The sequence below is a fragment of the Perna viridis genome, chromosome 10 (assembly GCF_037379345.1).
Source record: "Perna viridis isolate PV_CMFRI_1.1 ecotype Kerala chromosome 10, ASM3737934v1, whole genome shotgun sequence".
In the NCBI taxonomy this organism is placed as follows: Eukaryota; Metazoa; Mollusca; class Bivalvia; order Mytilida; family Mytilidae; genus Perna; species Perna viridis.
Window position 1 is genome coordinate 29854925 of NC_142454.1, and position 17825 is coordinate 29872749.

A 17825-nucleotide genomic window follows, 5' to 3' on the forward strand; every position below is an offset into this window, starting at 1 on the left:
GTGAAGAAATATTGTGAAACCAACACGCCGCCGATCTTTCATTTTTATGTAGATTTGTAAAAAAAAGTGGTTTATCTATAAGCAAACATTTGCAACGATATGCAAGCACTAACCGTAAATCTAAAAGAATTTCCATTGGATTGTTATGGAGATATGACGGTTATTGAAATAAAAAGGAAGCATCAAAAAAGGTAGAACACGAGAAGAACTTATAAAGACAGGAAAGGAAAATCCTAGCACTCATTCATAAAAAGCAAATAGTTGCCCCCTAAGTGTGGAGTCGCAGTCAGTCAATTTTGTTCAATAAATGTGTCTTTCTACAAGTTTAGGGGTTTAGGATTATAGGGAAAGAGTTCATGAATATAACCGGTATTCCTTTTTTATTCGCCTTTTGTTTATCTCATTTCTACTTGAACTTAATGTATTACTGAAATTAGTCAATGGTAGAAAAATTTAACAAACGTTATAAGGATATACTGAATGATGTGCCTTTCACTTACATGTAAAACTTTAAGAAAATCGCCCTTAAAACGTGGTGGTCTAGAGTAATATACAAATGAAGCAGATAATACAGACATGTTTAAGTCGTTATTACAAGAAAAAATGATTAAGTGTTTCATCTATGTACTGCAGTTGAACAATAAGTCTCATTTTTAACAAAAAATGACAAACACACTTATTTATATTTTTAAAAGGGTAAACACAAGTTTCTAATGGGTAAATGTAGTTCTCAATTTTGCGAAATACTCCAATTTTGAACAGCAGACCATACAAAGACTCCTGGAGTGATACGAAATGAATAGGCATTCTCCAGAGTAAGGGTTTGGAGTTCATTTTCGCTCCTTCAAACGTAGTCCCGAGCAGAGATTAACTCGAAAGTCTGAAAGGAGGTAGAGTTTAGCATTTTTAATAAACCAGTAAGCATTGAAAACATACAATTATCATATTGTGTATATCACTTTCTCTTCGTGATGTCGACAAAAGACAGATCTACAAAATCAACAAAAGACGGATGTGTATTTTAAGTTCAATTTCATATGTTTGAATTAGTTTCATTTAGTATCAAGATGTCTGAAGGATAAAAATGCGAAATTATCATTTTTTTCTTATCTGTACAAAACAAAACAAAAAGGAGGAAGAGTTTAACATTTTTAATAAACCAGGAAGCGTTGAAAACATACAATTATCATATTGTGTTATCACTTTCTCTTCGTGATTTCGATGAAAGACAGATCTAGGAAAGCAACAAAAGACGGATGTGTATTTTAAGTTCCTTTTCACATTTTTGAATTGGTTTCATTTAGTATCAAGACGTCTGAAGGATGAACATCCGAAATTATCCTATTTTTCTTATCTATACAAAACAAAATTTTCACGAAATGGTACTGTTATTTAAAATTCCTCTTAATTTTCCTGTAATGCTTGAATAACGAATACAACTCCGAACAATATCATGACGTAATATCAGGGTAACCTAAATAATACAAAAGAAAAACAAAGTACATGTACATTAAACTTAGTTTCAGCGAAGCATCCAAAGGGGGGCAGGGGTAGATTGGGGTTGGCATCCCTCGTTGCATAGGGATTTTGTAAATTTAGTGTGTGAAATTGACAAACAATGCTGATAATGTCCATGCACCCCCTTTTTCTGAGGAATCACGACTGTCACCCCTCCTTCTCAAAGTGTCTGGATCTGCCCCTGTTACAATACTAAAACTTTCAAGGGAAAATAACTCTGTCAAAAAACTCAATTGTCTACATTCTAATGAAAAAAATATAATATTGCCTGTGAGGTGCATGTTTCAGATTTTTACCATTTTGCTTGATTCTGCAAAGAAATGTAGCTACAATTTGACCTACAAATAATGTACAAGTACGTCTGCAACAAATCCATTGTTTCTGTCGAGTTTACCAAACATTCACGACGTTGGTGACAGAACGGCTCTATTTTTACAAATGTACACAGCATCTATAGGCAAAATGTTAAGTATCTTTCCTCTTTTTTTCGACTGATGACGCACGCATTTTAAAATCTTGTTAAAAAACATGTTTAATGTTGTTCAACAATCTTGATTCAATTTTGTACAATAAAATGATATGTAAGCCTGTTACACTTGAAACATACTGGTCTCTGGTATGTTAATTTTTAATTGTTAAGATAAAAGTTTTGTTTTCAATAGAAGAAAGAGAGTTCTGGAATACGTATATAAAGTTTCTCAGGAAAAAGACTGAAAAAGAAATGAAAAAAAAATACTGAAGCGTGACGTTATGCGACGAGTCATTTTTCGGTCTGCGTGGCTCGTCTCTCTTTCAATCTCTGCATCCCCCTAAGAAATACTACACTTCTACTTTAAACTTGGTCTGCAATATTCTTTTTATGACTGATGTATATAGCAGGAAGTGCACTTGTCAAAAAACATCTATATATACTAGTGCATATTGTAAACCTTTCTATTTAGAAGTCCTATTTCGTCAGTTACTGTTATAAAGTAATCTACAAAGAATTCGTTGACACAAACGCCTTTCAGCATGTTACAAATGTTTTGGTTTGCTGCATCAGTTGCACTGTGTTTAAGAAACATGCTGGTCTCTGGAACAGGTATGTTTTATTGTAAAGTTAAGTACTCTGTATACAATGTGTAAAATATATCTTTCCATACAAAAGTTGACATTCCCTCTTCTAAATACACTACCGTAAAACCTGCCTAAGTAGGACACTTTTTGTAGTCCTTCTGTATGAGTTGAATGTAATCATAATCTGAATACGTGTATAAATCGAACAAGTTATATAGTAAAAAAAATTGGTCAAGACAGTTGACCACGCTTACTATGTTTACAATATTTACAATTGTTATTCATATTGTTGATCTCTCAAATACTTGTTGATTTACGAATTTTATTAATATTTTAAAAGATTAGCTGGTAGTGTATCAACTAATCACAATGGTAGTGATGACACTATGACTTGATGACTGAAGGGGAAGTCTATGATGACGTCGTTGATGTTAGGAGAATTTAGGGTGTTGTTTAATTAATTTTGTATGGTTTTGTTCAACGGAGGAACATATTCTCCCTCATTTCGTTAATGTATTAAAGGGTTTCTCCACTCTCGATAGTAATAATTTAGAGTTTAACTATCTCGAGTGGAGACATTCAGTAATCCCCTCGAGACTGAAGGATAATATATATGTAACCACCTGTACTATGGGAACCAATTTGTTAACCGTGTCATGTCATAGTTATCTTTTTCTCTGTTGTCTAGCCCGGACTTGACATTTTATGAGCAACTCGGCGGAGGATTCTAGAAAAGAAAAGGACGCTTAGCCTACCAGTGAAAATCGTTCATGATCCCAGTTTTTAGTGATGTCCGAGTTGTTCATTCATTTTATTTCTTTGTGCTTGTTGTTTTAGTTACTTCACGTTCCCTGTCTGGTTCTTGTCCCTGGATTAAGTTCTTTTGATTCCTCCTCGAAACTTTGTCCCCTTGATTACTCCTTGAAAGTGGAGATACACCTGTATATCCTTTTGTGTCCATAACAACTTTAGACTACATATACTTGTACTATAAATATTTGCTTTGTACAAACAATAATGTGATATCATTTATAGGTATCGATACCTTCATTTTTTATGCAAAAGTGTTGGGTCATTAGCAAAGTTTCATACATTTATATAGACATGACAGTTCCTTTTACACATTGCACCTTAGTACAATTTTGTCAGTTATGCGTGTATACCCCCTTAAACTATTATTAATAAGACCACAGAATGTATATGTTTGTTTACTGCTATTCTACTTTGTACTTTCCCTTATCAACCACAATTAAAGTTTCTGTTGTTTCCGTCTTCAAAACTTCACTGCATGTACCTACATAACTTATTGTTTTTCCTTTATCTAATAGATATTTTGTGAGATCAAATATTATCTACTAAAGCCCATTGAGCTCATTTCCGTAGATAATTTTTTTTTTTGGCGTTTTACCTAAATAATGCAAAACGTACGCATAATAATTCGAAACTTTCGCAAAATAACGCCAAATATTTGTATATATTATGAAAACACGTACTCGTAGTTAAAAAACTTGTATAAAATTCGATAGCGACCGAGATTTTGTTTTGTTCATATGTCTATCATTTAATGGAAAAAAAAATAGCACTAGTTTTCTCGCTGTCATGGTGGCCATGAATAAATTTCTCCTTGGTAGTGAAAGCATTTTCAGTCGATGACTAACAAAAACTTATCTGACAGCCGCTATTTTTTTACATCCAAACTTCATGGTGATCGCTATATACATGTAAACAAATGGGGTTGGGCGGGGTGGTGAAGCTAGATAATTTGTGTACCTCTGATTACGAAAATATCTTATTTCCAAACAACTTTCGGCTAGCGTAACAGATGTATACTTTTTGTTTATGTCATTTCTGTTGATGATATGATCAGTTTATGTTTGTTTCCAAATATTGAATTTAAAGGAAAAAGATAGCTTCCCAAAGTTTTTGCTTTTATAATTCAAGTTAGGGTGATGAAATCCGCAATTTTACATCTGTACTCACATTAATAAAACTAATTATCCTTAACTTATAATCTAAGGGGTATGCGATTTTGTTGTTTTTGTTTTTTGTTTTTCTTTGTTTCGTTTCTTTGTTTTGTTTTGTTTTGTTTGTTTGTTTGTTTTTTTTATTTTCGCCCTATATAAATTCACGATATAACAATTTCTTAAATGACTTCATTTGATCTAACAAAAACATAAATACTTAAGAAAAACACAGGTTTTTATCTCCCCATTTTGACTTACAAAACACAAAGGAATATTTAAATTCTAAAATGAAGAATATATAGTTCAAGTGTAAAAAATACAGGCACACAAATCATTCGTTTTGTCCTTCTTACATATTCAAACAAGACAAACGTTTCGCGTTATTTCGCAACAGTTTTGCTATAACACAACAAAAAGTATTTTCAGTCTCAAAAAAAAAAGCTCAATTGGCTTTCGTAGATTAAAACTCACGATTACTTCATTTTTGACGTCACTGATAAATCAACCCACCGATCTCAAAATTGAAATATAAACCTGTTTGTTTCCAGAATTTATCGATGTGTAAATTCGAAACATTCACTCATGACACAAATAAAAGTTTTATTATAATACTGTCAGAATAAACTACTTGTGATATTGAGCAATGTTTATCTTGAGGTTCTCTCTCTCTATTAGGTTCAATATACAAGTTGCCTCTTTCCATAATATATATGTACGTGTAGTTGATGCAAGATAGAGTAGGAATTTTCAGTGAGTTAACTATAATTCTTAGATAGACTCGTTTAGCAGGGTCAGTCACAATAACCCTTTTGTATACCAAATTCAACTCTCGAGATATTATGTTGCGAAATCTTGGTGATATGCCTGCAAAAAAGAAAACAATGAATAATATACTTATAAACTGCTATAGTTGTCCCGCCATTTATATTTCTGAGTTTTCTACAGATTTAATGGGAGCAAGCAATATTTTTGATTTAATGTTTTTCTTCACTCAGTATGGTAAAATTACGATATCATCATGGTCGCTATTGCTCGCGTGTAGTAAATTTTTATTTTACCAACTCGAGTTGAGAAATAGTTAGAACCACTCATTACTGAAGTAATATTAATCCTTTTTTTTTTAGTAGTTAGGTAGGTTCTATTGCTTTTTCATTGCTAACAGCCCTGTCAATTGGCAAAGCAGAACGGTAGGTTAAGATAAAGTATTTTAGTACAAAATTGTCAAAAATTAATCAAGGGAAGCAAGGTCCCCTGGGAATTCAAAAGAATGCAAACCAGGGATATAGACCAGACATGGAAACCGACAATTACAATAAAAATGTGAATGACTTTGTAAAATAACCCATACCTAAAGAAACAAAAGTGAATGTGCAACTCGGACTACACCTATATCTTGGAGCATGGACTATGTGGACCGGTAGTCAAGCATCCTCTATGTTTTCTAGAAACACCCACCGAATTACTCATAAAACGTCAAGTCTATGGTGGACGAAAGAGGAAGGGAAAAACTATTCGGAGACCACTAAAAAATGGATGCATGGATCAGTTATACCAGTAGGTTAAGCGTCTTCTGCTTTTCTATAAACAAAAAATTGTTTCAGCCTAAGTATAGTTGAAATTGATATTATATTTGACAGAATTTCTCTTTGGTATTGGCAATTTCCAGTTTAAGGTATATCTACCCTAGATTCGGGTATGTATATAAGGCATTGTTTTGGATCGGGTAGAACTTTAGGTTAGAATTGTCAGGAAATATTTTGTATTCTTTGGCAGGAACGGTCGTTAATATATATAATATTCCAAAGTTGTCCGGAGAACAATTTTAGAAATGTGCAAGTGACCATTTCATTCAGTGCCCAAGGGTCATTTAAATTTCTGGTCAAAAATCTTTTCTGTATGCTAGAAGCTTGAGTCCATGTAATAGATCTAGGGTTAGATTGTCCTCAACGCATCAGCCTTCATGAGCACATGTACATATAACCATAAATCGTAACGGTTTTATAAATTAATCTAAGGATAATTCTAGAATCGTCATCCTTGAAATTTATGACAATCCTTAAAAAAGGTCATTTCCTGTGCTACAAGACATTTAACAAAATTACTGTCTCAGAATGTTCTTAAGTAGCTGTCTTTGTAAGAATCATGCAAAATCTGAAAAATGTGATACACCCCAAAAAACGCTGCATATTTCTATAACTATAACGTTGGTTCCCTTGATTACTATTTGTAATTAAGTTGTTTTATGGGTCTATACTATGAAATGTGTAATTATTTATTCAAATCTGTCTGCTCTTAGGAGATAATCAACATTGAAAATCAAGTAGATTTAATTGTATTTCAACGTCATTTACAGAATTATCTCCCTTAATTTTGAAATCTACAGTGCATTCTATACAATTTTTATCTCCTAAGGGCACAGGTTATATGAAAAACCACGTGTTAATTTCTGCTTACTATGACATTTCAAACACAATATCAAAAATAAAAATATGTAGGCTTTTTACCCATGAATCCCATTTTGCATGATCCATAGCTGGAGTACTACTTAACTGCTTTTGACGACATAAAGATTTCGTTGGTGCTACCATGGAAACCAACGGTAATAGCTATATTCACAGTTGACAATGTCCTTACTTTCCTTTGGACAACATACCGTGAATGCAGGTCGGTCCTAAGTGTAAAGGACTTTTTGTTTTTTTGAATAAGAAATTGTTTTTATTGAAAATTGTGTGTTTTTTTTTTTTTTTTTTTTTTTTGGCGATACCTTTGTTATTCATAGACTGTAATATATTTCAAAACGCCTAGAAAACTGCTGCCCGAAAGTAGATCTTAAAGTTCTATCTCTTTGGTAATGGTATGATTGAATGATTCTAATAATATTTAACAATTATGTAGATTTATTTAATATTAGATTAAAATAATATTACCATTGTTTAGAAGTAGGCAATTTGATTTTATAAATTTCCAGTATTTTTGACATACATGCAGTAGAATAATATGTACTGAATACAAGTATTTCTTTGTAGAATTGTCAAAATGATTTCAGTCCCCCCCTCCCCGCCTCCCTCAAACTTTGATTAAAGAGGTCAGGCCCTATTCTGAGAATATTTGCACTGCATGTGATGTCATAAAATTTGAAGACTTTGATTTGAGTTGTCATGGAAATATATCATTTAGGGCTAAATAATTAAATTTTCTATTGGGTCTGAAATTATCACAATCATAGGCACAATGTAAATTTATTCAACGGACCAGGTGAATTCCAACTTAAGACCGTTGTATAAATATAGGTGAAAAAATAATTAAGCTTAAGGAGGTAGAACTAGAATAAGACATAGAATTAAACATTAAAATTTCACCAAAGCCTACCAAGCTTTCATTTGAATCAGAATGAATACAAATGTTCCAATGATATATAATAGTTGTGTCCCTTACCCTAGGTCTACCTTCTTTAGGGATGACCATTTGAGTCTGAGTTGTAAAGAGTGTAAAGTTTTTGTAAATAGTAATATGGAAGAAAAAAAATGAAATCAATGTTCTGGCTCCTGCTTTGTACGTATAATAATAATTTTCTCGCTCCCAAGACTCTATTGTACAATAAAAAAAATCTAGCAGTGCATGCATGTAAAGCAAATGAAAGTAAATTTTCTGATTTGGAGTGTTTGTTAATAAATATTATATCTACAGTCAGCACTACCCCACAACCTTACAACCCAACCACCACTCCCCCAACCCTAGAATCAATTGTATGGCCGTCGCTATTCCAAAGGTTTGTCTTAATACGTTATGGTTTACGTTTCTTTCAGAATGCATCACATGTTATAATGTTGAGATTTTAAGTGCCATACCAAAGGAGATACAATCTTACCTCGGTGATATTGAATCAACATACCGGGTACCCCATTGCAAAAAATCAACGCAACCATCTACCAAAGTTACACGTGACACCTGTCCTGGTTCAGAGTTACAACAAGTCAGTAGATGTGGAAGCGTTACTGGAAGTCTTAATATAAAATTATCGCTTATGCAAAAAAATTTTGGTAAGAGATTTATTCTGAGATGATATATATAACTTGAGAGTTCATCGAATGCTATTTTGTGTATAAACAGAAACAAAAAAAAAAGATAAACAAAAACAGCCTGAATATTATGGCTGGATTGAAGCAGCTGTGAGGTTATCTTTTACCAAGAATATTTTTTAGCAAAGTGCGGGAGCGGGAGCTTGCGGATTGATAGAATTTTGAAATAAAAAATGAAAATCCAAATTTTCCTCAAATAAGTGAAAAGAAACAGGATGTGGATCTCAAATTGTCATGAAATTGAAAATAGTTTTTTTTTTAGTATCAAAAATATACGCAGGAGACATTATTTCATCCTACCACCCTTACGAGTCAAATGATTGCTCACTAGATGTTTTATTTCTGTTACTTCAGATCTTAAAGTCAGTGTGTACCACAAAGGATGCTACCGAGATATTAGTGCCGAAAATCAGAATCTCGAATCTCGAATCCGTTTATGCATATCAGGACATACTTAAGGGGTCAACACTCGATGAGCCCAACGGTGTCGTTAAAAAGATCGTCGGATTCCTTAATAAATATAAAGACACACTTAAGGGTACAAAATTTGATCTTTCCAATGTAGAGTTCTGCATTGACGGTCCAAACAAGGGAAATAAACCAAACACAATTCATAGTGATATACTTAAGGGGTCAACATCTGATGATTCCAACAGAGAGGACAACATTGACGGTCCATATGAGAAAGAAAACAAGGGAAACAAGGGCAATAAGCCAAACTCAATGTTAAGTGTTATACTTCTTGTTCTTGTCTTTGTGTTGTACATATAAAACAGTCATAGTGTACCTTCAATGTATGTATCTTTCGCCAATACTAACGCAACGACCAATTTTATTATTCTAATTTTTTTTTCTTGTTCACTATAAAATGGTTTGTTTCTTAGATGGAAAATTCTCTTCTTATATTTGTTACATACATGTATACAAGCATCTCTGTTAGACAAGCAAACAAATTATTTCTAGCTCTGTTGAAAGACTTACTGCGTGTTATGCATACTTACCAAGATATATTAGATTCAGAACAAATGATCACAAGTATGCATCTAAAGGTACCCTAAGTAAGAGTTCTAGAGCCAGCTCTAATGACAATTCTACTAGCCGATCCGGCAAAAAAGAACAGTTCAACGACTACAGCTAACTCTTATGACAGGGCTGGCTTTACCAGAACAATACTACTAGTAGAAGTAGAACCTGCTCTATTAGAACTGTAAGAAAAGCTGGATTTAGAACTGTCCAAGAAATGTTCTAAAGCTATCATAGAACTGTTCTTCTGACAATTCTAGGACAGTTTTGTAAGAGGTTAGAATTGTTCTCATCCTAAAGAAATATGTGATTGTCTTCTGTTTTTTTATGCATATCTAAATAATGATTTGCTTGATTGATTGTTGGCCTTTTCTTTGCTTGTTGTGTATTAATTATAATAAAACTAGTATTCAAAAATTTTCAATTTTATATTGGTGGCGCTTCCCCCACCCCACCCCTCCCTGAATCTGCCATTAAATGCATATTAAGCTAAAAGAGTAATATAAGGAATCAATATTCGAGCATTAATCATAATATATATATGTCAAGGATGACGACTGAAAATAAAAATAGACACAACAACTATCATGAAATGCCAAAAACGGAACAACAATAACAAAAAATGCGTCCAAACAAAAAATACAAATGATTAAGCAATCCAGCTACCTACCACTAAAAACTGGGAGCATGAATGGACCAGGCGCACCGGTAGGATTCTTAGAAACATCAGCTGAGTAAATAATTGACTGAAGATAATCCATCTGAACAGCCTGAAAACTTCAGGTTTTGTTATGTTTAGCCTTCTATTGATTATGCATTAGCTGATGGTCATTTTAAAGAGCAAGAATAAAGTTCACATTCATAATTACAATTTTTGCTTATTATTAAAGCCACCAGTTATATATGTCTCATTCAGTGCTGAAAAATAACGAAAAAAAATCAAAAGTGATTGAGTAAACCGGACTCTACTAAAAACTGGGAATCATTGGGAATAATTAATTTCTGCAGTCAATTCATTTTTTACGTAATATTATCCATGTACGATATTTTACAAAAACTTGTATTTTTGCCACGTTATAATAAGACGTCATACTTTGCTAAGACTAGTTTATTTCTAGTACCTTTTTCTATTAGACCCGCAAACAACAGGCTGATGGTTTCTTCCCTTCAAGTGTGCTCGCCTCGTATGCCGAAGGTAAGGTCTTCGAAACCTGGGTTTGTCATATAATTGTACGTCACTGCTTCTCCGCTTAGCACGCAAGATGTAAGATAGAGGTTTGATCGGAGTCAGCATGGTGTATCTGAGTAGAGTAATACACACACCTGTGGACTGTTGCTTGTATCGTGTGTTACATATGTTTTTGGTTCTATTGATTTATTGATAAAACTGAGTGTACATAATTGCACCAAAAAAACACACCCAAAAATACATATTATTTGTTTTAAATTGTCTTTATACATGTTTTTGCGCATTTAATCATGACAGTTGTTTTGTCATTGATGTTATGAGCCCATGATTGGTAAAATCAAATACTTTGAACCTTGAACTTTATAACTTTGGCACAACGTGTTGGTTCAGGGGTAATTTCTTATTGTAAAATATCTGCCATACGACGTTCAACCATAGTCAATCAACCAATCTCTCTTGAATTCTTTTGTAGTCAAGCATTACATTGAGTTCAATTAGAAAAATTACACTTTTTGTTATTTTTATAATTATACGTAACATTTTTACCTCTTCTGTCAAAAAGATAAAGCTGGTGTGTGACTAGATAATCAAAACTGAATATTTTGAAAATGGTTTGATATTACATATACATGAAATCCACTAACAAAATATCAAATCGCAGTTTAATTGATAGTGTTTTTTTTTAACGATACGCGTCTCTGTTAAATCAACATAAGCGGTGCGTTTCCTCATTTGATGAGTATATGTGTGAAACGAAATTTATAGGGGTCAAGTGTGAGGGATGTGAATAAGCATCAAGTTCGAATAAGAATTTACAGTTAGAATTTATGTTAAGTACAATAATTTTCTAATGAGATTTTCATTTCCGGGTGATCTTTCAATTATCTCTGTACACAAGAACCTGGTTGTATAATTAAAATAAGGGGCTATTTTACAGATGTAGTAATCATGATTTCGGTAAGGCATTTGATAAAATCAGTCACATTCTACTCACTCTTCAGGTTAGAAACTACATGTATGATATACAAGGCGAAACTAATTAATACATAAACTTAGCTTCCTATCTTATTGTACTTGAACAATTGTCCTCCAAGGTGAATGTTGAATATGGCTATGTTGACGTTCAGTCAGGGGTATTCCAGTGTTCTCTACTGGGACCCAGTTTGTTTTTATTTTTATATTAATGATATGCCAGTAGACCTAAATTCGACAATACATTTATTCGCCGATGATCTACCAGTTTAATCAAACATCGACTGCTTGATAAAGAGAAACTAGAAGAAAAGGAACGAAAATAGTACATGGCATTCCATCCTGATAAATGTAATGTTCTTTCAATTTTTAGTAACAAAAACCCTGTTTAAAATATCTATACATTACATGGCCATACACATCAACATGTCGATTAAGCTAAATATCTTTGTTTTCTATCCAATTTGACCTAAATGGCACAATCACGTGAACAACATATGCAATAAAGCCATCAATACATTAAGCTTCTTGAAAAGAAATTCAAACATCAGTACCACCAATGTACAAATGGAGCAGGCATATAAATCGCTAATCAGGCCATTACTAGAAAATGCCTACTGTATATTGGACGAATACACATGAACAAAAAAGAAATGATACAAAGGCTTGAAGCTAGGTTGGTGATTAACAGGTATCACAATATATCTATTGTCACATGATACAGCATCGAAATTGTAGAAGCCTACCTCTTAGAACTTTGAACACAAGAATAATACTGTTATATAAAATGAATTATTCCCTAGATGCCATCATTAAATTCCTTCAGACAGTCCCGAAACATACACTCATTATTCTTCAACTTCCACAGAGACGGTTACAAGTCAGACAACATTGCAACGTGAAACTGGTTCATCATACTAACATTATGAATAGTTAGATAACTGCTATCAGTTCCCATTTCAATTTCAATTGTATCCACATTTTCACATGTCTTTTATTGGAACTTCCTTTTGTTCCATTTACACATTGTAAAAAAGTTGTATCAGAATGCTTCTAGGAATCACCAAGGTAACCAGCATCTAAATCACAAATTTCTAGTGCTGTATCCATAAAATCTGCACCATTATTGTTTCTAGACTGATCTGACTTTTGACGTATTATTTCATGCAACTGTTTTCCACCGGGTAACTAGATATTCCAATTTTGCTCCGCAATGTAAGGATTATGGGGATCACTTTCATTTGGACTACCGTTTTCGTCCAATTCCTGCTTCACACCTCCACAGCTCATCAGGGACCTGCATTTGAATTCTAGTTTTGTAGAGAATATCAAAACTGTACTGCTGTAAGATAGAGAGCCACTTTTCATATATTGCTCCATTAAACTGTTTTAAAAACAGACGACGTAGTGCTTGGTGGTCACATTCTACTATAAAATTGGTTGCCTCGCAGAGACGACGAACAATCAATAATGGTAGACACTAATTCTAGTAACTGTAACGTGGTAGGGACATATGAAAGTTGTTTAATGATTTAGAACCTAATCTAACTACTCTAATGCCGGTATCTGAATGATTTTGGTGGATGATGTAACCTATTCCTCTTGAAGATGCGTCAACTAAAAACGTAAACGTTAGGTTAAAATGTAGAAACGCAAGTATTTCTGATTGAAACGGGAGATTTTATAGGGTATTGAAAGCATTATCTTGTTCCGAGGTCCAATGGTAACATGTGCCCTTTTTCAGTAGCTTGTATAGAGGTTTTGCTTCAACACTTAAATCTGGAATTAATATCCTTAACCAGTTGAAAGTCCATGTGCGCTGCTTGTTGCGTGAGTAGTTGCTGCGCATTAGGCGGAATTGAGTATTTCTCTATGACCTTTACACAATCTGGTGGGGACGCTTTATCTTCCTTGGGTATTCGATTACCTGAACATGTACATGAATGCTCAGCAAAAGAACATATTTAGGATTAGGTTTCAGTCCGACAGACGTAAACCTATCAAACACACCATGTAAATCTTCCATATGAGATTGGAATGTCTCAGAGAATGCAACCACGTCGTCCAGGTAACACAGGTTTTGAATGTTAAGCCCTCAAAATTTTGTCCATAAGTAACTCGAATGATGAAGGGGAGGTTGACAGTCCATTTGCGAACAAAGTTATTTGTACGAGATAAAGCATGTATTGGTCGTTATGATGTATCCATCTGCACCATGGAAACTGATTTATTCAACGGGTCATAGTTTTCCTTTCCTCGTTTGTCTACCCCAGACTTGACTTTTTTATGAGCAAATCGGCGGGTGTTTCTAGAAAAGCAGAGGACACTTACCCTACCGGTGCACCTGGTCCATGCTCCCAGTTTTTAGTGGAGTCTGAGTTGCTCATTTACTTTTGTTACTTTGTATGTATGATTTTAGTTACTTTATGTTCTTTTTGTGTATGTCTGTTTTCCATGTCTGGTCTTTGTCCCTGGATTACATTCTTTTGATTACCGCTATAACCTTGGTTCCCTTGATTGCTCTTTCAAATTAAAAAGCGCGAAGCTTGTAATACTTTGATTCCTCTTCGATGAATTGGTCATTATTGGCTGGTATACTGATATACGTGGCTTTCGACGAAGAGCTCAGCAGGAACAATTCAGAATCAGTACCCGTATGATTAAAATGAGTCTTGGAAATTGAATTTCGGTTGTGGTGGGGTGGTGTGATTGCCATTGCCTCAAAAAATAGAATTGTAATTGTTTAGATACTCTACATGTATTTCTACATTCAAATTAAAAAGCTGGAAGCTTGTAATACTTTGATCGCTCTTCGATAAATTAGTCAGTATCGACTGTTTGTTTTTAATTGTTATCACGCAGATTAATTTATATAGTTCTTAAATGGATTTTGAAAATAAAGTTTCTGTGATCGAAAATACACGCCGTATTTACACCAGTTTACATACACACTTAAGCCAAACATATTAGGTTGTACAACGCAATATGTTATATTTGAAAAGTAACCCCATCATTATATACTTTCTCATACATGTACGTCACGAGCACTTAATACATTGCATATAAAATAACACTAAAATTATTTACATTCATATCTATTTCTCAATACAAGATTACAAGATACAAATACAACCTTAATTTGACAACACGCTATGAAACACAGAACTATTGTACCCTTTCTGTTTTAATTTTTTTAATTTAGATAAATAGTCATGTGACTGAAAGCACGTGATGTATCCGTCTACTGTTATTTTCTTGTTTTTGTTTTTGTTTTGACCCTGGATCTGTCTGTTTTCAAACGGATATATATGAAAAAAAAAGGATATGAACATTCGATTGGTTCTTTTAGAATTCAATTATAGTTGAACGCACTATGATAGATATTTTTTACTCCGTTTATTATTATTATTATTATTAGTATACCCATACTAGTTTGGACTTTAATATTTCAAGAAGTTTCGAAAGTTGCTGTTGCCATGGCAACCGATTTTCCTGCAAAAATTTAAAAGTCGTCCGATTTTGATGAAAATGACATGCTAAATCTAAACTTTGGCATTTCAAGACAAATGCACTGGTGACTAATTTTCCAGCCAAATATTCAAAATGCTCAGATTTGGATATAAGCTTTATATTAGTTTTTAACGTGAAAGTAATGTGCCGTAACTTAATTTTAAGGTTGCGAGACAATATGTGTACGGAAGGTAACTTAATTTCCCCACGTTTCGCGAAACGTAAACTTTGTTTACGATGCCGATAAGAAAGGGGAAACAACTGCAGATGTGACATCCTTTTTCAAGTTTAACAACCATAAACAAACAATCGTTTATCTTGTTAATCAGTTTGAAAGTGCATTGTTCATGTATATTTATTCTATACTTTCGTGAACTTTTTGGTGTGACGTTGCTGCTATGCATACATATATAAAGATGTAGCCCCTAAACCCCTTTTTCTCCATTTAAATGGATCTTGAGCCCTTAAATCTATTATTCAAAGTGATCAAATTCTAACCTTGTTTTCCAAAACAATCGTTATAACAGTCACATGTACTGTAGCATGCATCTATTACATAGGCATATCCTTGTAACACGTGAATAAACCTGCAACGTCTTATTTCATTTACCGCTTTAGTGTATTGGATGGTGCGAAATTTCGAGCTTGTAAAATTATATTACATGTACGTGTTGGATAAATACAAAAACAGTTTTATATATTGTAAATTTCGATATGCTGTACACGTATTTCAAGGAGTAACCTCTCATCAGCAGCTTTAAAATCAAATATGTAGAAAGATCATAATCAAAATATTACAAGAAGTACTCATAACCAAAACTATCGGAAAAGAAAGTCAAATACATCACAGAGAGGTTCTAACATATGCAATGCAAGGAATGAAGCCTCGGTGTTTTAAGTATTTATAAATTATGAACGATGCAAACCTCCAATTGTCTTACGACAAAAAAAAAATCCATTCTGAACTGTTTTCCTAAAAAAATCAAAAACAAAAACAACAGAACAGCAATATATTACGAAATCGGTAAGTCTTTTCTTTGGGCTTGCCTAAAATTGGTGATATAATTGCAGGGAGTTTTGGCAGGTACCGGGAGTAAATTTGGAGTAACTACTTTCTGGTGAAGAAATATGATCAAACTGGCACGCCGATGTTTCATTTGTACGCTGATTGGAAAAAAAAAATCAGTCGCACTTACCTTAAATTTAAGAAAAGTACCATTGAATTGTTATGGAGAAGGGGGGGCAAGGACGAATATTGAAGTAAAAAGGAAGGATCCAAATATTTATGAAGCAAAAAGGTAGAGCAGTCCATGAAAAGAAAATAGACAGGAAAGAAAATTCCTAGAACACACGAATAAAAAACAAATGATTGCTCCCACAGTGTGTAGTCGAGGTCAGCTAGATTTGTTGTTTAAATGTGTCTTCTCTAGAAGTGGGGGCCCCGTGAAGGTCCGGGTGTCAAAAGAATAGGCCTGTAGCAGCGCTAAGCTTGTCGTAAAAGGCGACTTAGTGGTGCTTAGAAACCTAGCTTGGGGCTAGGCGCTCTGCTCACTGAGCAACTTGGGTGTGTGGCTGGTGGTGGAATGGGGTACCCCTGGCGTGCTGGGGTTGTCAGGCTATAATACGGAAAACCTGACCGCAAACCATAGTGGTGCACCGTGTCGGGAAAGATGCCACATTCCTCGCACGTTAAAGAACCCTGCTATGGTATTCGATAGGAGTAGACAGGAGGCTAAATTGCCAGACCCTACCCATCCATCCCTTTTATCTTGTTTAACCTTATTATATTTGTGTCCCATCCCTTTTTTTCATTTCATCATTACATCATTTCATGTTCATTTTATCGTCCCCTTCATGTTCGTCGCCTGAATATAGCTGAGATATTGCTCGGGCGTTAAACCCCAACAATCAATCTAGAAGTGCGGGTTCGGGTTCCAATAGAATAGACCCCCAGCAGCGCTAAGCTTCTAGTAAAAGATGACTTTATAGTGCTCAGAACTTTGACAGGGGGCACGGAGCAACGGTGTTGTGTGCCCCAGGTGGTGGAATTGGATACCACCGGCGTGCTACATGACTACTGGTGTGTTATAAAATATATGCATCCTCCAAAGTTTGTGTATTGAATTCATGTTTGCTCCCTCAAACACGATCGCAAGTGTAGGTGGACTCGAAACCCTGAAAGGAGGAAGAGTGATACATTTTTAGTAAATCAGGAAGCGTTGAAAAAGTACAATTATCATATCGTGTATACATGTATCATTTTATCTTCGTGATTCGGAGAAAGAATGATCTAAGAAATAAACCAGGGACGGATGTGTGTTCTAATTTCGCTTTCATATAATTTAGTTGTTTTCATTAATCATCAAGATATCTGAGATTATCATGTATTCTTATCTGTACAAAACAAAACTTTCACGAAATGAAACTGTTATTAAATTTGCTCCTAATTTCCCCGTAATATCTGAATAACGTAATCCCAGGGTAACATAAATAATATAAAAGAAAAACGAAGTA